This window comes from Mus caroli, unplaced genomic scaffold, assembly GCF_978045245.1.
Source record: "Mus caroli unplaced genomic scaffold, Mus_caroli_1 scaffold_20, whole genome shotgun sequence".
In the NCBI taxonomy this organism is placed as follows: Eukaryota; Metazoa; Chordata; class Mammalia; order Rodentia; family Muridae; genus Mus; species Mus caroli.
In genome coordinates, this window is record NW_028227275.1 from 47,949,376 (window position 1) to 47,976,011 (window position 26,636).

Sequence of the window (26,636 nt, forward strand, 5' to 3'; positions counted from 1 at the left end):
TTTTAAAGATGCTAAAACCATAGAGTGGAATAAAAACAGCATTTTCGGCAAATGGTGCTGGTTTAACTGGTGGTCAGCATGTAGAAGAATGCACATCAATCCATTCTTATTTCCTTGTACAAACCTCAGTGGAAGTGAATCAAGGACCTCCACTTAAAACCAGATACACTGAAACCAATAAAAGAGAAAGTGAGGAACATACTCAAACACATGGGTACAGGGAAAATTTTTCTGAATAGAAGAACAATGGCTTATGCTGTAAGATGAATAATCAACAAATGGGACCTCATACATTTGCAAAGATTCTGTAAGGCAAAGGACACAGGCAATGGGACAAAATGACCACCGACAGATTGGGAAAAGATTTTTACCAATCCTACATCTGATAGAGGGTTAATTTTGAATACTGACATACAACATAAGAAGTTAAACTCCAGAGAACCAAATATCCCTATTAAAATAAATGACATACAAAGCCAAACAAAGAATTTTTAACCTTAGTGAATGGGCAAGAAGTGCCTAAAGAAAGGTTCACATTCCTTAGTCATTAGGGAAATGCAAATCAAAACAAACCTGAGAATCCACTTCACACCACTCAGAATGGCTAAAATCAAAACCCCAGGTGACAGCAGATGCTGGCCAGGATGTGAAGAAAGAGGAAAATTCCTCCACTGTTGGTGGGATTGCAAGCTGGTACATCCCCTCTGGAAATCAGTCTGGCTTTTCCTCACAAAATTAGACATAGTACTACCTGAGGACCCAGCTATAACATTCCTGGCCCTATATTCAAAAGATGCTCCAATGTAATAACAAGGACACATGTTCCACTTTGTTCATAGCAGCCTTATTTATAATAGCCAGAAGTTGGAAAGAACCCATATGCCCTTCAAAAGAATAATGTATACAGAAAATGTAATACATTTACACAATGGATTACAACTTAGCTATTGAAACCAAATACTTCATGAAATTCTTAGGCCAATGGATGAAACTAGAAAATATCATCCTGAGTGAGTAATCCAGTCACAAAAGAGCACACATGGTATGCACTCACTGTGGATACCACAGTGGATATTAGCCCAAAGAGATCATAATACCCTACAATTCACAGACCATATGAAGCTGAAGAAGTAGGCAGGCCAAAATGTGGAGACTTCAGTCCTTCTTGGAGGGGGGAAAACAATACTCATGGAAGGAGAAAAAGTGGGGAGTAGAGACTAAAGGAAAGGCCATACAAGGACTAATACACCTCGGGATCCATCCCATATACATACACCAAATGCAGGCATTAATGTAGATGCTAAGAGGCGGTTGCTTACAGGAATCTCCTAACAGGATCTGCCAGAACCTGACAAATACAGAGGTAGATGCTTGCAGCCAACCATTGGAATTATCACAGGGTCCCCAGTGGAGTAGTTAGAGAAAGGAGCTGAAAGGGCTTGACACTCCATAGGAAGAACAACAATATCATCCAACCAGAACCCCCAGAGCTCCCCAGGATTAAACTGCCATCTAAAGAGTACACATGGAGGGACACATGGCTCCAACTACTTGTGTAGCAGAGGATGATATTGTCTGGTATCAATAGGAGGAGAATCCCTTGGTCCTGTGAAGGCTCAATTCCCTATTGTAGGGGATTGCCAGGGTTCCAAGTTGGGAGTTGGTTGGTTGGAGGAAGAGCATCCTCATAGAAGCAGGAAGATAGGGGATGGGAGAGGTGGCTTCTAGAGGGGAAACCAAGAAAGGGGATAACATTTGAAATGTAATAACATAAAATATCCAAGAAAAAACAACATAATGTACTAACCAGAACCCTGGAGCTCTTGTCTCTAGCTGCATATGTATCGAAAGATGGCCTAGTCGGCCATCAATGGAAAGAGAGGCCCATTGGACTTGCAAACTTTATATGCCCCAATATAGGGGAATGCCAGGGCCAAAAGAATGGGAATGGGTGGGTAGGGAAGTGGGGGGCGCTATGGGGGACTTTTGGGATAGTATTGGAAATGTAATTGAGGAAAATATGTAATAAAAAAAAATAAATAAATAAATTAAAAAAAAAATATCCAAGAAAAGAAGAAAAAAATAATCATGAAGTTCTTGTCGTAGATATCTTTAACTTGCTTGAATATATTTATACAAAGATACTGTTTATTATTTAGGACTATTGTGAAGTCTGTTGTTTCCTTAATTTGCTTCTCAGCCTGTTTATCCTATGTGTAGAGAAAAGCAACTAATTAGTTTGAGTTACTTGTATATCCAGCTATATTGATGAAATTATTTATCAGGTGTAGGAGTTCTCTAGTGGAAATCTTTGAGTTGATTATGCACACTATCTTCTCATCCACAAAAAGTGATATCTTGATTTCTTCCTGTCCAATTTGTATCCCTTTGACCTCCATTTCTTATTTAACTTTTCTAGCTAGAACTTTGAAAACTATATAGAGTAAATATGGCAAGAGTGAGTATCCTTTTCTTGTCCCTGATTTTAGTGAGATTGCTTTATGTTTCTCTCCATTTAATTTACTGTTGGCTACTACATTGCTGTATACTGTTTTTATTATGTTTCAGGATGGGTCTTGAATTCTTGATCTTTCTGACAGAAAGTACAATAGCATTTTGTTGAAGGTTTGTGTTTTTTTGTTTTTGTTTTTTTTGTTTGTTTGTTTTTTGTTTATTTGGTTTTTTTGTTTTGTTTAGTTTGGTTTGGTTTTTTTTTTTTCATCTAGTGAAATTATCATGTTATTCTTCCCCAATTTGTTTTTATAGTGAATTAAGTTGGTGGATTTTCACATATTGAATCAACTCTCTATCCCTGGAATGAAGCCTACTTGCTTCAATGATCTTTTGGATTTGTTTTGTAAGTAATTTATTTAGTATTTTTGTATCTATATTCAAAAGTGAAATTGGTCTGAAGTTCTCTTTCTTTCTTGTGTCTTTTTGTGGCTTAGATATCTGTGAAACTGTGGCTTCATAGAATGAATTAAGTAAAATTCCTTCTGGTTCTATTTATGAAATAGTTTGAGAAGTATTAGTATTAGATCTTCTTTGAAAGACTACTAGAATTCTTCCCTAAGACAATGGGCAATTTTTACTATTTTATGCATTTACATTCAAATGATATCCCCTTTCTAGTTATACCTGAACAGACCTCCCCATCCCAAGCCCCTTCTTCCCCCTCCCCTTTGCCTCTATATGGTTACTGCTCCAAACACATTCACTCATTCCTGCCTCATTGATGTAACATCCCCTAAGTGGGAAAAATAAGCCTCCACAGGACCAAGGACTTCTCCTCCCATTTATGTCAGATGAGACCATCCCCTGCTACATATGTGTTTGGAACCAGTGATCCTTCTGGGTGGACAAGTTAGTAGATATTTTTCTTCCTATAGGGTTGGAGTTCCATTAAGATCCATCAGGCCTTCCCCTAGGTCTTCCACTGGATCACTGGGCTCAGTCTAATGGTTACCTATATCTTCATCTGCATTGGTCAGGTGCTGGTAGAAACTCTCAGGGAAAACTCATACCAGGCTCCTGTGAGCAAGCACTTCTCAGCATCAGCAATAGTGCTGGTATTTGGTATCTGCAGATAGGATATATCTCTAGATGTCATTCTCTGGTTGGCCTTTCCTTCAGTCTCTGTTCCAGTTTTTCTCCCTGTCTTTTCTTTGAAGAGGAACATTTCTGAATTAATAATTTTGAGATGGGTAGGTAGCCCCATGACTCAACATAGGGCTTGCCTACCTATTGGAGGAGTTCTCTAGATGTTCTATCTCCACTTTGTTAGGTGTTTTGGGTAAAGACATTGCCATTGGTTCTTGATAGCCTCTCATTTCCCTGGCATCTGGGATGTTCTCGTGACTACACCCAATTCCCCATCACCCAATGCTACATATTTCTATTCAATTACCTGACCTCTGTACTTCTCTTCTGTCCTTTCAAATACCTGATCCTGCCCAAACTTTTTCCTTTCCCCTCCTCTCTCCCTCTCAGATCTCTCCCTCCCACTATCTCCTGTGATTATTTTGTTCTACCTTCTATATAGGATTGAACCCTCTATACTTTAGACTTCCTTCGTCTTAAGTTCCATATGGTTTTTGCGTTGTATCATGGGTATTCTTTGCTTTGGAGCTAATATCCACTTTTCAGTGAGTACATACCATGTATGTGTGTTATTCTGTTTCTGTGTTACCTCACTCAGGATAATGAGTTAGTTCTACCCATTTGCTTGTAAATTTATGAAGGCATTGTTTTTAACAGCTGAGTGTATTCCATTATGTAAATGTACCAAAATTTCTGTTTCCATTCTTCCATTGTGAGACATCTGGTTTGTTTCTCCATCTGGGTATTATAAATAAGACTGCTATTAACAGGTTTTTTGTTTTTTTTTTTTTTGAAGTAAAAAGTAATGACTGTTTCATTATCCTCACTGTGTATTGTTATGCTCCATTTCCTTTCTGATTTTGCTTATTTGAATACTGTCTCTCATTCTTTTTGTTAGTTTGGCTAAGGATTTACCTATCTTTTTGATTTACTCAGAAAACCAGCTCTTGGTTTCATTGATTCTTTGTATTGTTCTCATTCTTTCTAATTGATTGACTGCAACTCTGAGATTGATTACATCTTACCCTCTGCTCCCCTTGTGTGTGTTTGCTTCTTTCTTTTCTAGAGCTTACATGTGTGGTGTTAAGTTGCTAATATAGGATCTCTCTAGTTTCTTTATGAAAGACTTAGTGCTTTAAAGTTTACCCTTAACACTGCTTCCAATGTGTCCCATATAATTGGGTGTATTATGCTTCCCTTTTGATTTAATTCTAGAAAAGTTTTAATTTCTTTCTTTATTTCTTCCCTGACCAAGTTATCATTGAGTAGAGAATTGATCCATTTTCATGATTATGTAGGCTTTCTGTTGTTTCAGGTGTTATTTAAGTCCAGTCATTGTCTGTGGTGATCTGACAAAATTCATAGAACTGTTTCAAGGTAATTTTCTTGGTTTATTCAGTGGTGAGATATCTGATGCTTGTTTTAATATAGGACAGCTATGCTCTGAAGTTGTCATATTGCTCTTGGTTTTGATGATTGTGTTCTTATACTGGGCTATAGAATGGGGTTTCACTGGATGTACTTGTTGTAATAATATCCAACACTTATTGGGGATGGGGCCTATCCTAGATGATCCTTGTATGCCAGCCATCTATTAGGTAATCCTCAGCTGGATGTTTGAACTCAGCTGTCAATGCAAATCTACCAGCAGCTTGGTATGTCACTGATGACACAGTGTTTTAGAAAATGAGGTGGTCAGGTAGGAAGGTCATCATAATGGACTTATAGAAGACAATACCCTCCTCTGTATAGCTGTATATTCTCCACAGTTATTGTAGGGAAGGGTACAAGTAGAGAATCTAAACTGTATGGTTACACATCTCCAGGTCTCATGAAGGTAGGGGAATAGGTGGCTGGACAATGGACTTTCAGGGAATAACCAGACAACTATGGGCAGCTAGGTTTGTTCTTGATGAGCTGAGCAAGGGTCCAAAAAGGGAATCTAACCTGAATTGTCCTGAATAAGCAGGTCTGATGAAGGCATATGGAAAAGTATCCTGAGTTATGTTTTTACAAGGGAAGTTTAGAATGATAGAATCTGAGATTGTAGAGGAAAGTGGAAACATTTTAAGTTAGTTATAGTGAGAAAGAGAGAGAGAGAGAATGGAGAGAGAGAATAACAATTAAGAATTGTGGAAATAGATTATGATGTGTAATCTCAGAGTTAAGTGGTTAGAATTAGGGATGATCAGAGAGGCTGTGGCAAAAGAGCATAGACAGGGAAGTCATCCATTGATGGTGCTGTAAAATGTTTTGCTGAGGTAATAAATAGGGGAATTGTTTTTCCTAAAAAGTTTTCCATAACTGCAAGAGTATAATCTTGTTTTCTGTATGTGTAAAGATAGGAAAGTCTCCCAAGATTTGGGAGACAGGAAGCTGGGGATGAAAGAAGAACATTTTTTTTAAATACAAGGCAAAGTTTGTCATTGGGAGGGAGAAGCTCATAGGAAGACATAGGAGCAACTTGGCATAGATGATATCCTTGATGGGACTACACAGTTATGATGAGTAAAGAAAATTTGATATCCCTGAAAAGGAAAACTGTTTAGACTTTTTTTTTTTTTTTTTTTTTTTTGAGGAAAGGAATAAGACACAAAGATAGGCAAGGTGGTTTAAAATAATGCATTTGTGGTTTGGAATGAGAGAGATTTCCAGGTGACTTCTGGAGGGGAGAGTTTACCATTAGAAGGTGAAAAACAGTCACCCTGGACCTGAGGAAATTGAAGAGTGAGTAAAGTGTTAGATTGGCTATTGGAAAGGGAGGAACTATAAGAAGAAAATCGTCTACATGGTGATGAATGTTGAAATCGGGAGAAGGTAATTAGGCATAATGATGGGGGCTATCTTTAATCCCTTGGGAAAAACAATTCAGGTTATTTGTCAGGATTGGTGAGTATCAGAGTCTGTCCAAGTGAAGACAAAAAGGTTTTGAGAATGAACATGTTGGGGTATTTAGGAGTATTGTTTTCAAGGATAGTTGAAAGAGTAGTATAATGGTTGGACCCTAGGGTAGAGAGGGAAAAAAGACAGTGTTAATGGGACAAAGATGTAGGACTAGGCAGAAAGTCCAGTTAGGATTTTAGTGACAATATGAGTATTTTAAAGATAAAACAGGGGGTATATAAACAGTTTAGATGAAAGAGTTTGCAAGATGGGTTAAGACATTTGAGGTGATTAAAGGAAGGGTTTATATGGGCTTCAAGATATAGGAAGAGGGGATTTTGAGTATTATAGAGTTTTTTGAGATGTAAAAAGGGAATGAGAGTTAATATCCCATAAAATGGGGTTGATGAAAGAAGTACATAAGATGTTAAAGAATTTTAGATAGTGAGTGAGTGTACTAACAGAGACTGATGAAGGACAAGAAAGTATGTAGGAGTATCTTGCAACATGTTGACTAGGTAGAAAAAAAGTTCATGTTACCTTTGAAGAGGATATGTCTTTATAATAAGATAATAGTGCATAATGGTATGAGAAGAAAGGATGGAAAAAGGAGAATACATTGAAGCAGCCCGTTAAGAGCAGAATTTGAAGGGGTCTCATGGACTAGTCATGTGTTATGACTGTGGATGAAGGTGCAAATGAGTGGGGTGTGGGACTTGTGTGAGCTTAGGCTAGTAAGCCAATATAATCAGAGATCTAAATAGGTCAGGCATCTCCATAGAAAGACAAAACTGTTGTAGTAAACTGGGAATCCAAATGGGCAAGGCAAGCTGCAGGTGATATCTGAAAGTAAAGAAATCATGTTTGCCCAAAATTGTTGGTAGATCCTAAGTAGTGTCTTCCCAGGAAAGAAAAGGGTTAAGCCTGGGAAGTGTCTAACAACAAGGAGAGGATGGGTATGGGATGGGTGTTTCTTGAAGAGCATAAGGCCCAGAATTTGGCTTCAGGACAAGAGCTGGAGAAGAGTCTGCTGCTAACTACTGGAGTGGGACAGAGAATGTTCATAAAGTTGTGCAGTGGGGCCATTTGGAACTGTAGTCCAAAGTGGTTTTGAGTGGTGGTGATGGTGAGGGAATTTTGATGGGGTGGCAGGATAGATCAAGGGGAAAAACACATAGCTCTGGGACTTCACAGCATTCATAACATCAGTCAGTCACAGCATCCCAGAGGGTTTGCACTGGGTGATTTGATGGCTAAAGCACAACAGAAAGTTCAAAAGAAAATCTTGGAATGGCATAGAAGCAAGGACTGGGAGAAATTAGCATATCTTGAGAGAGGGGAAATAGAAAGGGAGATATATATCCTTTGTTGGGTCTACGTACCTACAAAAGTATAAAATTATCATTTTGTTTGATGACTAGAGAATATAAGGGATATTTGTGAGTGCTGCAATGAACTAATAATGTTAGGTATGAGTTTTACTTTTCATTCAGGAGGGAAAGAACAGATCTATTTTGGTAGTGGAAACAAAGAGCCAAAGTTAAGAGCCATAAAAGTCCAATAGTGATTTAAGTGTCTGATAAAAAGTTATCTTGAAATGAGGGGTCATAACTCAAGCTAATCACCAAGAGGAGGAGACAATAGTCCAAGGTGAAATCCAGGACCTGTTGACAGGATTTCCAGACAGTGAGCAATGCATTCCATTGGAGAGGCCAACAAAAGTAAAAGAAAACTGCCAACTGAGCTCAACTGAACAAAACTAGCCTACTGGCCATCTACATGAATCCACCAATGCCACTGAAGTCTGTGATTGGGTACATTCTTGACACCCAAAGAGGAGATCTGAGACATTGGATACATATATTATCATCTAGATAATTAGGGAGTTATTTAGGATGGCTTATAAGGGAAAACTGACCAATTATCCACTGTTGAATGATTTGAGTAGGTAGTGCGTTATGCAGAACATTTGAAAACTGCATTGGTACATCCTGTATAGTGATCAGAGTCATGATATCATTCATGATTCCACCATGCAAGTGCTCAGGGGCAACTCCCTAAGAGTGGACACAAGGCACACACTCCCAAAATGTCAGTATCAGCATGGAGGAACAAGTGTGGAGAGACTACTTATGGATTAGACAAAGGCAGACAGCAACAATGAGCAGGTATTTCTACAAGAGTAGTAGGAATTTAAAGAAAAGAAGGATGAGTCTGTGCTTAGGTGAATTGGTAAGTCTTGATTGGCCATGTTAACAGGTGTAACCAAATAATGAATTTTGTTTGCTGGACCCTGGTATTTAATTTTAGGAATGAGTCAGTGGCCAAATAAGAGAATAGACCATGGGGGTTTGCTTTAGGAATGTAATCAAATCTAAAATTAGCTTATAAAGTGGCAGTATTTCTTTGTTCACACATCGCTCCCAAATGAATTAGACTAAAGTTTGATTAGCTTACAATATAATAATTGGATAATCATTTCTCTATTCTAAAACCTCTAAGCTAATCTTGTTACCTCCAAGAAATACTTGATTTTTTGAATAGGCATGGCTTTCTGGGATTCAGATGTTCTTCCATGATATCTCTCTGGACAACTTTCTTGTGGGAAACTCGATCTCTCTCTCTCTCTCTCTCTCTCTCTCTCTCTCTCTCTCTCTCTCTCTCTCTCTCTGTCTCTCTCTCTCTGTCTCTCTCACCTTCCTCAGGCTGATTGAACTTTCACCCTATTCTGTCTTCTGCCAAAACATTGTATGATTAGTTTTTATTGACATGTCAGAGGAAAAACTGGGGAACAATGTTTACAGAAACTTGAAACAGGTTATGAGATACTTGGAGTAAGCATTGCAGTGATATATTCTGATTGCAGCAAGATATGGCATCAGAGAAATCAGCAGAGATAATCTTTGTGCAATGGACAAAAATGTTATGCCTACAATCAAATGGGTTAACAAAAAATGAGAGAGGAGAAAAGCAAAAGACCTGTGTGCGATGCCTGGGCCTGCTGGAAAGCCCTTCAGTTGCCTCTTGACTTTAAAGCTAAAAGGGATGTCTCAGATTGCATGTCTTCTAGCCAGTAAAACATGCCACAGGCCTCAAACTGAATGCATTTTCAGGGACAAAACAACAACAATAACAAAAAATCCTGCTTGCACAGGTCCTGGTTCTACTTGTAGTGTCTTCTATAGGGTTGATGGTGGTTTTCTTTGTTTTGGATGACAGTTTTGATTCCTGTGTCCTTGAATCAGGAGGAACAATCAGACTACATGTGTATCAAAAAAAGTGATATTGGTGTACTGTAGCCTGGTTGAGCTGAACTTCTGACAATCAATTCAAATGCATATGTTACTGACAACAGATTTTGGTCTACATATACAGGCTGTACTGAGAAAGCCTACAGTCAGTACTTTGGAGGTCCTAATTATAGAAATCAAAATGTACTGATCATTTTCAAATATATCCTGATTATAGTTTTTCCTCCCTTTACTCTTTACTAATCCACTCCAGGTCACCTTTCCTCCAGAAACACCCCCTTGCTATCTCCCATTAGAAAAGAACAGGATACTAAGAGATAACATGAAAAATGAAATAAAGCAAGATCACATAAAAATTATAGTGAAGTTGGAGAAGGCAACCTAATGGAAAAAAAAGAGTAGCAAGTGTAGACAAAACATTCAGAGATTCACTAGAAGAATCTGGACATTCCATTGTAATACTAATCTAAAAGACTCTGTTTGTGTGTGTGTGTGTGTGTGTGTGTGTGTGTGTGTGTGTGTGTGTGTATACATAGAGAGGACCTGGAGAAACCCTGTGGTAGACTTATGCTTTCTGTTTCAGTCTGTGAGTTCATAAGCACATTGCCTAGTAGATTCAGACTTCTGGGTTCTTGCAATGTCCTCCATTTCCTTTGGCTTCCATACTACTTTGACTCCTATTTGAGGTTATTTCTGAAATCTGAGAAAAGGAATTTGTTGAAAAATTCCAATTAGGTTCTCTTTCTCTGCATACCATATGGCTCTGGGTCTCTATTTTTTCCCATCTTCTATTCAAGGAAGCTTTTCTGATGATGACTGAAAATGTCTTATCTATGAGTATAGGAGATTATCACTTGGTGTCATTTTGTTGCTACTTTCTTTTTCAACATCAGTAGTGTTTGATTTTACCTTAGTTCAATTAGCTATCTAGTCTCTTGACCCTGATTACCCAAGCAAGATAGGGTATAGGTTTCTTCTAGTGGAGAGTACCTTCAATTAAAAAAAAAAAAGACACAAGTTGACTACATGTTCAAATCAGTGCCATCATTTACCTAGTAAACTTTACAGGCAGGACAGACTGTATATCAATGTTTTGGTGTCTGGGTTCTTTACCATTTTCTGTGGTAGTCTATACAATATCTTCTCTCAACAATAAGACTAGGCTGTGGGAAGGAAGACTCCACATAGACATCAGCTCAACTACTTGAGTTTCATCAAGTTATGTGGATGTTGTCCTCAACAATGGAGCTCTATTGTCAAATTGCAGAGAGCAACTCACTGTCTTGGCAACAGCAGGAGATCCCACCCCCCCCCCCAGGGCAACAGGGAGGGAACCATGTGACCATCTTAGTCAACAAGTCAATTGAGTTCAACCTAGTTTTGCTACTAGGACACTTGTTCAGTGTCAAGATATAGCCAGTTTAGATTCTATACCCCATTATTAGGAAACCTCATTAAGATAATCTTTATAAGTTTTAGGATGTTTCCACTGCACTAGTTTCCATATACCTCAAATACTCCTCAATTATAGTTTTCTATCCTTGAATTGTTTCCATCCACCCTATGTCTCCTACTTTCTGGACTTGATTCTCAAGTTTTTGTTCCCAATTAACCCCATATCATCCTTAAAATTTACTTCGTGTCCCCCTGCTAGGGAGATACAGGTGTCCCCCATCACCAGAATTTTTATACGCCTATACCTTTGGGTCTATGGCTTATAGCTTATCTATCATTTTCTTCCCAACTAATAACTGCACAAAGTGACTCATCATTTTTCTGTGTTCCTTGAATTTGTTTGCTAGTACTAAATAGAGTGTGTTTGAATATATATTCCTAAGGGAAGTTGATTCTAAATCTCTTTTTCATTGTGTTTATACATTTTTGGTATCAGGGAATCTGTGGCCTCATTAATTTGACACTATTTCTTCTGTTAATATTTGATAGATAATAGCTTATCTAACAGTTTCTTACTAGGTAATAACCACACAGAAGGAAATGCTTAGCATATTTATCACTATAGATATGGGTTACTTGACTCAGGATGATGTGTTTTCTAGTTCATCCATTTGCCTGAAAATTTTGTCATGTCATTTTTTTAAACAGTTGACTCATACCCTATGGGGTAAATGTAGCACATTTTCTTTATCCATTCTTCTCTCTATGAATTTCAATGTTGTTTCCCGTGTTTGGCTATTATGAATAAAACATCATTGAATATGGTTGATAAAGTGTTCTTATTTTAGGATGGAGCCTCCTTTGAGTATATGCCCAAGGCTGTTATATTTAGGTCATGATATAGAGCAATTCCATCATTTTGCAGACTTGTTTTCACTGTAGCTGTACAAACTTACACTACAACCAGGAATGGATGGGCTATTCTTTTTCCATATTATCAATGGCATGAGCTGTCATTTGTGGTATGTATGTTAGTTATTCTGACATGTGCAAGATAGAATATCGAAATAGTTTTAGCGTACAATTCTTTGATGGTTAAGAATATCGAACTTTATTTTTTTAAAAAAAAAAGTGTTTCTCACCCATTAAGGTCTTTCTATTGAGAATTCTCTACTTAGATCTGTATCCCATTTTTACTTAGATTATTTGTGTTTTGAGCTCTTCATATATTTGAGATAGTACTCCTCTATTGGATGTCAATTTAGGAAAAAAATTTCTTGCTATTCTGTGTACTACCACTTTGTTCTAATGATGGGTTCACAAGGTCCCATTTACTAATTGTTCATCTTTGTGCTTGGATTATCAGTGGTATATTTATGAATATTCTCCTGTGCCAATAAATCAAGAATATTCTCTACTTTCGTTTCTGTTTTGTTCAGTGTATTTTCTTTTGTGCTGTCTTTGTATGGATACATTTTCATTTTTCCATATGCATATATCAAGTTTAACTAGCCCTGCTTGCTGAAAATGCTGCGATTTTTCATTGTGTTTTCTGCACTCTATAGCAAATCAGATGCCCATATATATGAAAATTAAAGTTTGGGTCTTCAATCTGATTCCTTTGATCATGTGTCAGTATTTATGCCAATACCATGCAGTTTTATCATTATACTTCATTATACAGCATACAAACATGAAGAGTGAAATGTTTATAAGTTATTTCACTACTTATGAATGTTTTTAGCTATCCTGGAACATTGCCATATGAAGATAATAATTATCCTTACAAGAAATATAAGGAATTGTTTTGCAATGTTGGTGATTATTGCATTATATCTGGAAATTGCTTTTGGAAGGATGGGCCTTTTTAGAAGTTAATCATACCAACTTATGAGCATGGAAGGTCTTCATGATACCTTCTGTAATTTCTACTTTTAAAGATTGAAGTTTTTATCATAGAAGTATTTGACTCGCTTTGTAAATATTAAGCAAGGATATTTTTATACTATATGAGGCTATTGTGAAAGGTATTGAGTTCCTTATTTATTTCTCAACCCATTTGATGTTTCCATATGGGAAGGTTATTGATTTTTTTAAAGTTAATTTTGTGTTTATCAGCTGTAGGTATTATGTTAGTGTCGCATATCAATTCTGCAGGCAAAGACATGTTAACTTCTTCCTTTCCAAATTTTATCCTTTATCTCCTTCAATTTTTTTAATCTTAACTGAGAATATAAGTATGATACTGAATATATATATATATATATTCATAAGGGATAATCATTCTAAATTTATTTTTCATTGAGTCTTTATATATTTTGGGTATCAGGAAAACTGTGGTCGATTACAATTAATTGGACACTATTTCTTCTGTTTATATTTTGTGAAATAATGAAAAGAATATTTTTGTTAGTTTTTCTTCATATTTTTAATAGATTTCTGGGCTAAAATCATCTGACTCTTGGTTTTTGTACTTTTGGAACCTATAATGTTTGCTTCTGTTTCTCTAGGTGTTATAGGTTTGTTTAAATTGCCTGTTTGTTGTCTTATTTTAGTAGCTAAATAAGAAATTTTCTTTTCCCAATTTTATTAAATATAAATTATTTTCTCATATACTATACATATCTCTATTCCTCCACTATTCCCAGTACCTTCCTACCTTCGCTTCCATTTGGATCCACTCTGCTCCTGGCTCTCATTTGAAAAGAAGAGATTTCTAATAGATAATGACAAAACACAGCAAAGTAAAACATAATAGAGACAACCAGAAGTAATTGTATATAAGTTGGAAAAAGAAAAGCTAACAGAAAAATAAAAGATTCCCCAAAGCAGGAAGAAGAACAAGAACATCCACTCTTCACATATTAAGAATTGCCATAGAGGTATTAAAATTGAAAACTATATTATATATATACAGAGGACATAGTATAATCTCTGTGATTGCTGCTTCAGTCTCAGTGATTTCATAAAAGCTTGTTTGACTCAGTGGGTTTAGAGGGCATCATTTGGTTCACCTCTCTCACTCCAACTCCTTCTTTATATCGTTTCAAGGAGTTCCCTGAGCTCTAAGTGAAGGAAATAAATAGACACATATCATTCAGAGACATGGAATCCAAAGTCTATTTTTGTGTGTAATATATGTCTATGTGCCTATGTATTGTCCCCAATTGCTACAGTACAAAGCTTCTCCAGTGGTAGCTAAATAAAGCATGTGTGTGTGTGTGTGTGTGTGTGTGTGTGTGTGTGTGTGTGTGTGTGATTAATTGATAATATTATTAAGAGTTTTGTTATTATAAAGGTTTTAATTATTTACAAGAGTAGTATATGCTTTACCTAAGGTCGTTGGGATATCTATTCTCTGATTTTTGGATAGAATCAGTGTCAAGTATGGGTTCCATTTCTTGGAACTTAAGATAATTCAGCCATAAGTTGTATATATTTATGAGTTGTTTGTGTATGGATAAGATATGTTTTATATAATATCTGAAAGTATATATATGGATATATTTTATATTGAGCATATATATATCAATACCTCACCTCAAACATCCAACTCCTCCCAGTGCCTCTCATCTTGTCTCCCAAATTCATGAACTACTTATTCCACAATCATTAATAACCCTTTGCATTCAATTAAAAATTCCCATAGGCAAAGGATTGCCTGCAGTTTTAATTGCTTCCTCCCTAGAAAGAAGAATAGTAGCTAGAGGTATTACTGTGAAAGAAATCTCCAGAGGTGTATAAGTCTTCCTACATTTTCTGGTCCCTCATGCATAAGCTAGTTAAATAGTACAATGGTTTGAGTCCTGTTTCACAAGAGTATATCCATGTATTTGAATGACATTTGCTGTTATCACTTTCGTGAACACAATTGAACTAAAGATCTTCTGCTAATCTTCATGAATGTTTAAGAAAAATCATTTGAAGGTAAATGCTATATCGACATATTTATTTGTATGACGTCATGTAGACATTGTTTTTTTAAGGCACAAGGGATAAAATTTATAAGATATTCAATTTTCTCATTTTTCTTTTTGTAGGTAAGGCAAATGTGTAACCCATCCTTGAGAGAGGAAGAATTTAGGTTCAAAAGCCAAAGCTTATTATCTCTATTTCCTCAGATTTTCATGCTTTAGAGAACATGAAAGTGTTAGTGCCCTCCCTGAGGAAGAACTGTGTAACCAGCATTCTGAGGTTTACTTGATTATGTCATATTCACACTATTGGTTATACCCTCTTCTTCCAAAGAATTGGTGGCTCTTCATGTATATTAAATAAACATTCATAGTGAGAAAGTGAGTGGGGTAGAAGTGCCTATTGTGATATATGTTAAGGGAAAAGGGAATCATGGAAATTTGTTTTATAAAACAAAGACGGGTGGAAGTTTATGATACAAATGCAAAAAGTTCTATTTTAGGAAGCTTAGGTGTTCTCTTAACACAGTAGTTAACAAAACAACAACAACAAAAAACAAAACAAAACAAAACAAAACCCCCAAAAACCAAGATATTATGAATCACTGTGTATACTTTTGTAATCTTATTATTGGTTATGAAGGAACATAGAGAAAACAAGAACAGTAAAATTCATGATCATATATCTATTTTAACATTTTTTACTATAATTATAGAGAGATGATCATTATATATTTTGAAAATGATGAGTTTAATATTGGTATGAGTTTTAAAATGCTCTGAATGGTTTTCATGACAAAAAATAACTTTATACTATGTGGTAACGTTTTAATTTCCAAGTTTCATCAATGATAACATAACAAGTATTACTAAAAATAACAGGAAATTATTCATCACGTGTAAATTCCTTGTTAATTGTGGATAAAATTTTCTGAAAATAGTCTCTAAAATAATAGTTTGTAACCTAATATTTCTAGGCTATCAAGAGACGGGGTAGGTAATAATCATTTTTAAGGGAAATATTATATCAAAAGCTTCAATGCAAACAAAAACATGTTTCATGTTGCAGCCATTCTGAAAGCATTCGCAGGAAGATAGCTTCAACCTAGGATTTAATGACTAGACTAAGTGATGGTTTCTGTATTCAAGAAAACAAAACCAATGCAAAGATCGAATATTATTGTTGTTTGAGAGCCATAAAATGCCAAATATTTTCACATGGGTAAGAGATCTGTGAGATGAATACAACCCTATAAATGTCTAATTTCATATGGTCTTATTAGTGATTTTGCCATGGTGTGACAGTATTGAAGGAAAGAATAATTTAATGGAAATGGGCTCTAGCAAAATAAAAATATGGGTTTGATGTAAGAAGATGAGGGAGACTAGATCAAAGGGAATTGAAGGACAACAATCACTGTGTTCAGAAAAATAGGGACATGCTGGACTGCATAATCACTCAGTGACATAATTGAGGAAGGTAAGGCAAAATAAGAAAGAAAGGATGAGGATTGCCTGTAGCTGAAGGACCTGTACCTAGCCACCACTAAATTATATCAGAACAGAAAACTGACGACACTCCAATTAAAATATAACATGAATGGTAACACTCACTGGATTTCTTACAATAACATTGTATTGCCTTTTTAAGGATCTTGTAATCTACTAGCAATAATACCTCAAAATGGACTTCTTCCCTGGTTTATGTTTCTGATGTCAGGGAAGATAGCTCTGGATCAGTGAATCCTAAATAGTGAGTAGACCAAAACATGGTATGTGCTAGAGATTATGATTATCTGCCTGCAACTTTCATAACTAAATCTGATTGAAGATATTGACATTACCCAGTTATCCCACTACATCAACTGCAGCATATGCTATACCTGTTACCTCGGTATACAATATTTCCTGTTCATCTCTTACTTACATTAATAAAATACTTTAGAGGTAAACTCAGAAGGAAGTTTAAAGACAAGTTAGAATTTTAGAGAAAAACAAAAACAGAGTCAAACTATCATTCTAGTAGCACTTGATAGGTGATGGAGAAAAGAGAGAAAGTCATACTTTTTGAGTTATATCCAAAAAAAAAAAAAATCTTCTACATTAAGCACAAATATTCGTTAGGTTGAAGGATAACGTGGAGGGATTCAGGAAAAAAAGTGATAAATCCCACAGTTTCTGATAATGTCTGCTTAGAGAAGTATCCAAAATATAGATACAAATAAAGGGGAAATGTAGTTATTTCCAAGCCATAGTACTTATTTTATAGGGCATCCTCTTCCAGAATCTTCTTTTCAAGAAAAAAAACAAATAAACAAGGATCGTATGCTTAGAAACAGAAATAAATCACTGGAATTAAACTAATGCTGAGTTTATGTAATTATAATGGATCTTATCTCCAATGTAATTGAAATTCTGCTTAGACTCTCATATTTGAGAATCAACACAGGATAAATAAAATCAAAAACCAGAAGGCAATGACTTGATTTTATACTTAAAATGTGAATAAATTTCTCAATCTCTTATCCTCCATAACTTAAATAAAAACAATCACCAAATTCTTTTTTTTTAAAAGATTTATTTTATTATTATATGTAAGTACACTGTAGCTGTCTTCAGACACACCAGAAGAGGGCATCAGATCTTATTAAGGATGGTTGTGAGCCACCATGTGGTTGCTGGGATTTGAACTCATGACCTTTGGAAGACCAGTCAGTGCTCTTACCCGCTGAGCCATCTCTGATATATTTAATAGTATTCATGAAATTACATATAATATTCTTTTCTAGAAGAGCCTTTGGAAATTGGCAACAACGAATGTGAGCTTTTGTTGAGCTCAGAAGTGAATTGGGAAGTCATCAAACATCACTTTTGTCAAGTTGTTAAATATTCTCATATATATATATATGGATAATAAATGTTAAAATAATATAGGTAATTTATTAATGATCTTTAAATTATAGCAGATGTACCTTGTGTATGTTTACTACACAAATTTGATTTGGGGAAAGATTTATAGATAATTGCAAAGTACAGATTTTGGCTCAACCAAGTCATATGTTTGCACATATTCGTTTCTATTTTCATTAACCTTCTGTATCATCATGTTTCTTTTTTCCAATGTCTATGAACAATCGAAAGTTTTAAATGTGACAGTGATGGAGAACAATACAGAAGTGACACACTTTCTCCTGCTTGGACTCACAAATGACCCAGAATTACAGCTTCCCCTCTTCATGATATTTCTAATCATCTACACCATTACCCTGGTAGGAAATCTGGGGATAATTCTGCTGATTTTCCTGGACTCTTCTCTCCACACTCCCATGTACATTTTTCTAGGTAATCTGTCCTTGGTTGATTTTTGTTACTCCTCAGATGTCACACCCAGAGTCATGACTGGGCTCCTAATAGGAGACAAGGTAATTTCCTATAATGGGTGTGCTGCTCAGATGTTCTTTTTTGTAGCCTTTGCTACTGTGGAAAATTTCCTGTTGGCCTCAATGGCCTATGATCGTTATGCAGCAGTGTGTAAGCCCTTGCACTATGCCACCACTATGACTTCAGGTGTGTGTGTCTGTCTTTCTATAGGTTCCTATACCTGTGGTTTCCTGATTGCCTCCATCCACATTGGGGACACCTTCAGTCTTTCTTTCTGTAGGTCTAATGTGGTCCATCACTTCTTTTGTGATATCCCAGCAGTCATGATTCTCTCTTGCTCTGATAGACATGTTAGTGAGCTGGTTCTCTTTTATGTAGGGAGCTTCGGTATATTTTTTTGCTGTCTTAGTTATTTGTATATCCTACATATTCATTTTTATCACAATCTTTAAAATGCACTCAAATGCTGGATGTGGAAAGGCTGTATCCACTTGTGCCTCACACTTCACTGCAGTGTCTATTTTCTATGGGACTGTTATATTCATGTATTTGCAGCCCAGCTCCAGTCACTCCATGGACACTGACAAAATCGCATCTGTGTTCTACACCATGATCATCCCTATGCTGAATCCACTGGTCTACAGCATGAGGAACAAGGAAGTCAAGCGTTCATTCAGAAACTTTTTTCACATACCAAAATAGCCTTCATGACTTATTTTTAATGTTGTAGAGTTAATAAGACTCGTCATTTTTTCTGCCACTTGCCATTAAGTTCCAGAATGGATTCTCATATTACTGCATGTCTATAGCACAAAAGTATAGAAAAAGGATTATAATGAATTCAGGAGCTTATGAGAAATGTTTTTGCCTTTTAAAAATACTTCTGTGAAAATTATGTGTATATTGTTTTAGGGGATGATTTGTTAAATGTCTTCATATAGTCAAGAAAATATAGAAAAGGATTTTAAAACTGAGCATGTGTCTATATATTTGATATTAATGGACAGGTCCAAAGAAATTTTAATTGTTATGCTGACATATTCTGACCATTTTCATCTTTTTTGAATGTTTCTATTATTGCATTGATTGTTCAGTGATAAATTGTAGAGCTTGCTTTTCCTAATATAGGATATGACTAGTCAACTATTACTTTGTTATAAGACATTGAGGCACAGTTCATAAAAGAATGCTGGGATTTTACATGAAGTTTTTTATGAGTGATTAGTTTACAATGATACAATCTGCTTTTTATGCATTGAAATTAGGCACTTTTCAATAAATTCTTACCCTGCAAACAGAACGTTTATACTAGAATGGGATGACTTTGAGTTTAATTTTTAAGTTATGTGAAATAAATTATCTGGACACTATATGAGATGAAATTTCTGTAGGATGGACAGAATAGGAACAAAAGATAAAGTTATGAAGTTTAGGCAAAAAAATTAATTTTGAAATACATTTGAAACTTTCTGGTTGGACAAGGGGAATCCCAAGGCCACAGAAATGGGATATGATCAAAAATGTGGGAGATATCACATCCTCGGGAAAAAATAGTTGGGGAAGTATATAATATTCATTGACCAGAGTACTTATATGTTATTCAGTTGACCTGTGAGAGGTGGATTTATTTTGATTTCCTAAAGCTTATAATGTTCTTAATGTTTATTCATTTAGTTATCTTTGGTGAAATTGTTTCATTTAGTTACAGACCAAATGTTTCCCCTTCCTTGTCCCTCCTCCAAGAGTTCCTCACTGAATTCCCCCATTCCTTTGAGAGGGTGTTCCCCACCTCATGGCCTACTTACCCAACACACATCCACTCACCCACTCCTCAGCTCAGCCCTTCCTACACCGCCCTTCCCAGGGGCTTCAAATCTCTACAGTATTAGGTGTATTCTATGCCACTGAGGCCAGACAAGGCAACCTTTGCTACTTATGTGCCAGTGGCCACAGACTAGCTGATGTTTGCTTGTATGTTGGTGGTTTAGTCTATGGGTACTCTGAGGGTTCCAGGTTAGTTAATACTGCTGGTATTCCTATAGGGTTTCCATCCCCTTCAGTCCTTCCCCTAACTCCTACCTTGGTTCCTAACCCCAGTCCAATATTTGCCTGTAGGTATTTGCATCTGTCTCAGTCAGTTTCTGGTAGAGTTTCTCATAGGACAGCTATGCCTGCAATCAAAACATGGCATTGGTAATCTTGTCACGGTTTGGTAACCACCCTTTGATTAAATTTCAGGTTTGACCACACAGATTATTATCATGATTTATTGTCATTGCATGAGTCCCATAACTATATTCTCTCCTGTCAGTAACAATTAGAGCACCATTATCTTTTTTGTGATAAGCATCCTAGATGCAATTCTTTAAAGAGTTTTAGAGGGTTAAAATATAAAAGCTTGCTGGCAGTCTAAGTGCCAAAAAACAAACAAACAAACAAACAAAAATTCAGTTTGGGCTGGTCACTGGATGGCCTGATCTTCAATCTCTGCTCCATTATTGTCCTTTATTTCTCTTAGGAACAATTCTGGGTTAAAATTTTTGAAAGTAGTTTGGTAAACCTATTTCTCCATTTGAGGCCCTTCCAGTCTGTGTACTGGAAGTTGTCTCTTCAGGTTTCATCTCCACACTGTTGAGCATTTACACTAATGTAATTTTCATTGGTTCCTGTGATCCTCTCATATTCCAGTTCTCTGGGACTTTCTAGAGCTCCCACCCCACTGTCCTTACTCCCACCAGGTGAATATTTACATCCATTGTACTAACCCTTTGAACAACTCTCCTATCTCTACCCATACCTGGTCTTGTCCCACTCCTACACTCCTCTCTCCCACACAGGTCCCTCCCTCCCTCTGTCTCCTGTGGTTATTTTCTTGCCCCTTCTATTTGGGATTGAAACATGAACATTTGGGCCTTACTTCTTGTTGAAGATCTTATGGTCTGTGGATTGTATCTTTTGTATTAAGTATTTTTTTTCACTAATGCACTCCCATTAGTGAATACATACCATGTATGTCCTTTTGGTTTGGGTTATCTCACTTATTTGCCAGTTGCATCTATTTGCCTAGAAATTTCACAATATCCTCAGTTTTAATAGCTGATTACTATTCCATTGTGGAAATGAACCACGTTTTCTATATCCATTCCTCTTTTGTGGGACATTTGGCTTGCTTCCTTCTTCTGGCTATTACACATAAGGTTGGAATGAAAATAGTGGAGCATGTGCCTTGTTATATATTAGAACAACATGGGTATATGCCCAATAGATATCATTGTTTGTAGTGTGTATTAAAATTTGTATTCTAGAAAGGTGAGTAGATTTGTCTTTGAGCCTTATTGCAATTTTGAGATCCAAATAATAAACAGAGAAGGGAAGAAATCTGAAACAACTTTTCATATATGTTAGATCACATACACAGACACATACCTTAAATAAGTATCTCATACCCTCAGAATTTACTTATAGTTATAAGTTTCTATATATATACTGACCTTGAAATATTTCCTTAGACATTTATAACTTGTATTTAACAATTTTTGTCACTTAGCTTTTATATCCTCAGACATTTATAACTTTTATTTATATACTTTAAGCTAATTACTTAGACTCTTATGATTAAAAACCTATATAGCTTAGTGAGTAGAAATGGGAGGGGTTGTATAGAGAAGGTGAGGTTAACTTTCTGTCATATATTGTCTTCTAGGATGAGAGTCAGGTGAATTTGGAGAAAGGAAAAAAATATTCAGTATTAGAATGAAATATCTGCATTGTGCCATGTGGTACATTTACACAATGAAGTACTACTCAGCTATTAAACACAATGAATTGATGAAATTCCTAGGCAAATGGATGGAGGTGGAGGATATCATCCTGAGTGAGATATCAACCCAATCACAAAAGAAATCACATGATATGCACTTACTGATAAGGGTATATTAGCCCAGAAACTTAGAATACCCAATATACAATTTGCAAAACACATGAAATTCAAGAAGAAGAAAGACCAAAGTGTGGATATTTCATTCCTCCTTAGAATGGGGAATAAATTACCCATGGAAGGAGTTACAGAGACAAAGAGCTGAGGCAAAAGGAAAGACTGTGCAGAGACTGACCTACCCAGGGATCCATCCCATAATCAGACACCAAACACAGACACTATTTTATATGCCAGCAAGTTATTGTCGACAGGATCTTGATATAGCTGTCTCTTGTGAGGCTATACCAGTGTCTGGAAAATACAGAAGTAGATGCTCACAGTCATCTATTGGATAGAACACAGGGCCCCCAATGGAGGAGCTAGAGAAAGTACCCAAGGTGCTGAAGGTGTATGCAACCCTATAGGAGGAACAATAATATGAAGTAACCAGTACCCCAAGAGCTCATGTCTCTAGCTGAATATGTAGCAGAACAAGGCCTAGTTGGTCATCATTGGGAGGAGAAGCTCTTTGTCTTGCAAAGATTATATGCCCCAGTACTGGGGAATTGCAGGGGCAGGAAAGGGTTTGGGTAGGTTGGGGAGCAGGGCGAGGGGAGGGTATAGTGGACTTTCAGGATAGCATTTGAAATGTAAATGAAGAAAATATCTAATGAAACTTGTTTAAAATTAAATAATAAGTAAGTAAACTTTTCAAAACCAAAAAAATAAATATATAAGACTGTAATATTTGGAAGAGAAGTGGTGGCACGTGTCTTCAATACTAGCCCAAGGGAGGCAGAGGCAGTCAGATAACTGGGTTTAAGGCCAGCATGAGAAAGAGTTCATCTGGGTCTGCACCAAAAGGATAAGTGCCCCAAAAGCTGAGAAATTGAAGGATGTTCCCATAAACAGGATCCTATTTGGGCACACTGGAGATACTGTAATGAAAGACAGAAAGGATAGTGAAAATAACCTACCTAGTCCTAGCCTAAAAATCATCTATTTGAGTTCCAGCCTGGTATGGCCTTCTCTCAAGCACTTATACTAAAAGCACTAATAGAACAGTCATCAAGGCAAAAGCATTCAACTGTTTTTCCTACCCTAAAATTTAAAATCCTACTACTACACTATTACTGAAGCCTTAATGTACTTGCAGACAGGAGCCTAGCATGACTGTCCTCTGAGAGGGTCTACCAGCTAATGACTGAGACATATGCAGATACTTACAGTCAACCATTGCACTGAGGTCAGGAATCCATATGGAAGAGTTAGAGTACAGACTGAAGGAGCTGATGGTGATTGCAACCCCATAGGAACAGCAATTAAGCTGGACACCTCAGAGCTCCCAGAAACTAACCTGAAAACCAAGGAGCATACATTGGCTGATTTGAAGCCCTGGGCACATATGTTGCAGAGGATTGCCTTGTAGGACCTCAGTGTGGGAGGATGCACTCATTTCTGTGGAAACTTGGTGCCCTAGGGAAGAAGGATATAGGTGGGGATAAGGTGGGTGTGGTGGATGGGTGGATGAGCACCCTCTCAAGGGGCAGGGGTAAGGGTAGGGTAAAGAATTTAAGGAAGGGGTACCAAGAAGTGAGGCTACTTTTGGAATGTAAATAAATAAAATAATTCAATAAAAAAGCAAGTAGTTGCATTTAGACACAGATGCTGATTGACAGACAGAAGAATTATAGGCATTCATCTATATGCAGTCATAGTGCTTACAAATGACAATCTGAAGGCAGTAGGATAACCATTTACAATTGAATAAAAATTAATAAATACTTCAGTTAACAAAAGCATGGTTATTTCAGCACCTTTTCAGTAAATCTAACTATATTTTTAATTTACATATTAGTCTTTTTAAGTATGTTGTAAATTCATTGCTATTTTATTAAAATATTTTATATTTACAATTCAAAGGTTATATGTTGACATAAGTGAATGTGTAAAACATAGCAAATATCATAAAGTCACAAAAGAATATTAAATAAATAAATAAATAGATAAATAAATAAATAAATACTTCAAAAGCAGCCAAGAACCTAAGACAACATAATATATAATGCCAGGAAAAAACTTAATATCATTACTTTGCTAAATAGACATAGCAATAAAATGACTCCTAATGACATTGTGCTCATAATCATGACAGACAGGGTTCCAACATGGAATAGGGAAATGTGCGAAGCAGTTCATTCCTAGGTAAGAAGCTGCTTGCAAGGAGAAAATCAATTTAGTATACTGCACTCTCACTAGGTATATAAAACCCAATCCAGGGCAGGACCCAGGCCCAAGAGTAATTGACCAACACAAAGTGAACTCAATGTAGATGACATTTTTAAGGACTTTTAATTTCTTTTTTTTTTTTTTTGATTTTAGTTTTTGTGGGTTTCAGTGTGTGTGTGTGTGTGTGTGTGTGTGTGTGTGTTTTCATTTGAAGAGAGAAAGAACTCCAGAAAAAGAAAGAAAATAAAGTTATTTTTAGAGGAAGGTGGGGAGTTTCTGAAAGGAATTGAGGAAAAACAAAAACACCTCAGTAAATTAAAATTTTTTCATCGTGCTTCCAGTGAAGAGCATTGACACAGGGAATACCCTTCGACCATAATGAAACTAAGTAGGACTCAGTTGTGAAACACACAACCAAAAAACAACAAAGCTAAGAACATCCAAACACTCTAAATGAGAAACATAATTTAAAAAATTATCTTATATCAAAGAAGAAATAAAAATCAAACTCAGAAATACTAGTAAAAAGTAATAATAAATAAATAAATATTTTGGGTGGATGCTTCTGCATAAAACAACATTCAAATCAAGGACTACAAACTCTAGTTAGGAAGACAAATCTAGTACACATGACATGTTTATGAATAAAGCTTTTTAAGACCCAAACAAAACAGTCTTTCATTACATAAATGAAGACCACAAAGCTAAGCACTTTCAGATATCAAACAGCAATACTCCTTCAATGTACTACTGTAGGGCTCCTCATCTCAAGACTGTGCAATAATCCACAGAAAAACGATAGGTTTATCTTCTACATTGTATGAGAATAGACTATTTCCCCATTAGCATTGCTTTTTCATTAGACTTAGTAAGTAAAAGGTCAAAAGTAATCTGAACATGAACAGATTTATTTTTATTTAAAATATTTTATATTTATGTGCATATGTGGGTTATGGTGGTATGTAAAAATTGTGGCAATATCCTGTCATGTGTGTGCTCATGTGTGCTTTTCTATGTGTGTGTATAAGCATGTGTGTGAATTTGTGTGTTCTTGTGCTTCTGTAACAAAACTAATTAAAAAGTGAAAGGTTATGAATCTAAGATGAAATAGGATGGCACAAGCAGAGGTGGAGCAGAATAGGGTAGAGTTTAAATGATATAAGTAGTTAGGCTTTTTGTTGCATTCATCAACCTGTCTATCTCTGTGCCAATACATGTTGTTTTTATCACTATTGCTCAGTAGTATATAGCTTGAGGTCAAGGATGGTGATTCTTCCGGAAGTTCTTTTATTGTTAAGAATTATTTTCACAATTCTTTGCTTTTCCATATGAAATTAAGAATTTCTCTTTCAATGTCTTTGAAGGATTGTGTTGTAATTTTGATGGGGATTACATTGAATATGTAGATTGCTATTGGTAGGATAGCAATTTTTACTATGCCTACCAGGAAGCATAGGAGATTTTTCCACTTTCTGACATCTTCTATTTCTTTCTTGAAGGACCAGAGGTTCTGTCATATAGATCTTTCACTTGTTTGGTTAGAGCTACACCAAGATAAAGAAGGAGGGCAACCATGAAGGAGGAACAGCAGCCTCAATTAACCTTGACCCTGAGATCTCTCAGACACTGGACCACCAAAAAAGCAGCATACACCAGCTGATATGAGGACACATATACAGCAAAGGACTTATAGGTGTGGGTTTAGTCAGAGGAGATATACCAAACCCACCAGAGACTGGAGTCCCCAGGGAATGAAGAGGTCTGGTGGGGTGGGGTGTGGGGATGGGGACATCCTCATGGAGATATGGGATGTGGAACAGTTGGAGAGGGACTGGAGGGGGATAAAATTTGGAGAGTTAAAAAAAGATTAAATATTTTAAAAAGTGTAATTGTTAAATAAATACATTAAAGAGATATGTAGAATTTGGAGAAACAATTGGTAGTTTCTTTCAGTTGAGACTAATTTAGAGTAAAATTTTCATTGTGTTTCACCAGTTAATTATAAGCTTTCATAGAGGTCAGGAGACAAAGGAAAACATGTCCTAGGCTTGCATTCTTTTGAAACCT

At 36.2% G+C, this 26,636-nt stretch overlaps 1 pseudogene; it reads left to right on the plus strand.

Annotated features, from left to right (window-relative positions):
* Nucleotides 1-18,198: 18,198 nt before the first annotated feature.
* LOC110285672 (olfactory receptor 5B3-like) lies at nt 18,199-19,126 on the plus strand (annotated as a pseudogene).
* The last annotated feature ends 7,510 nt before the right edge of the window (nt 19,127-26,636 follow it).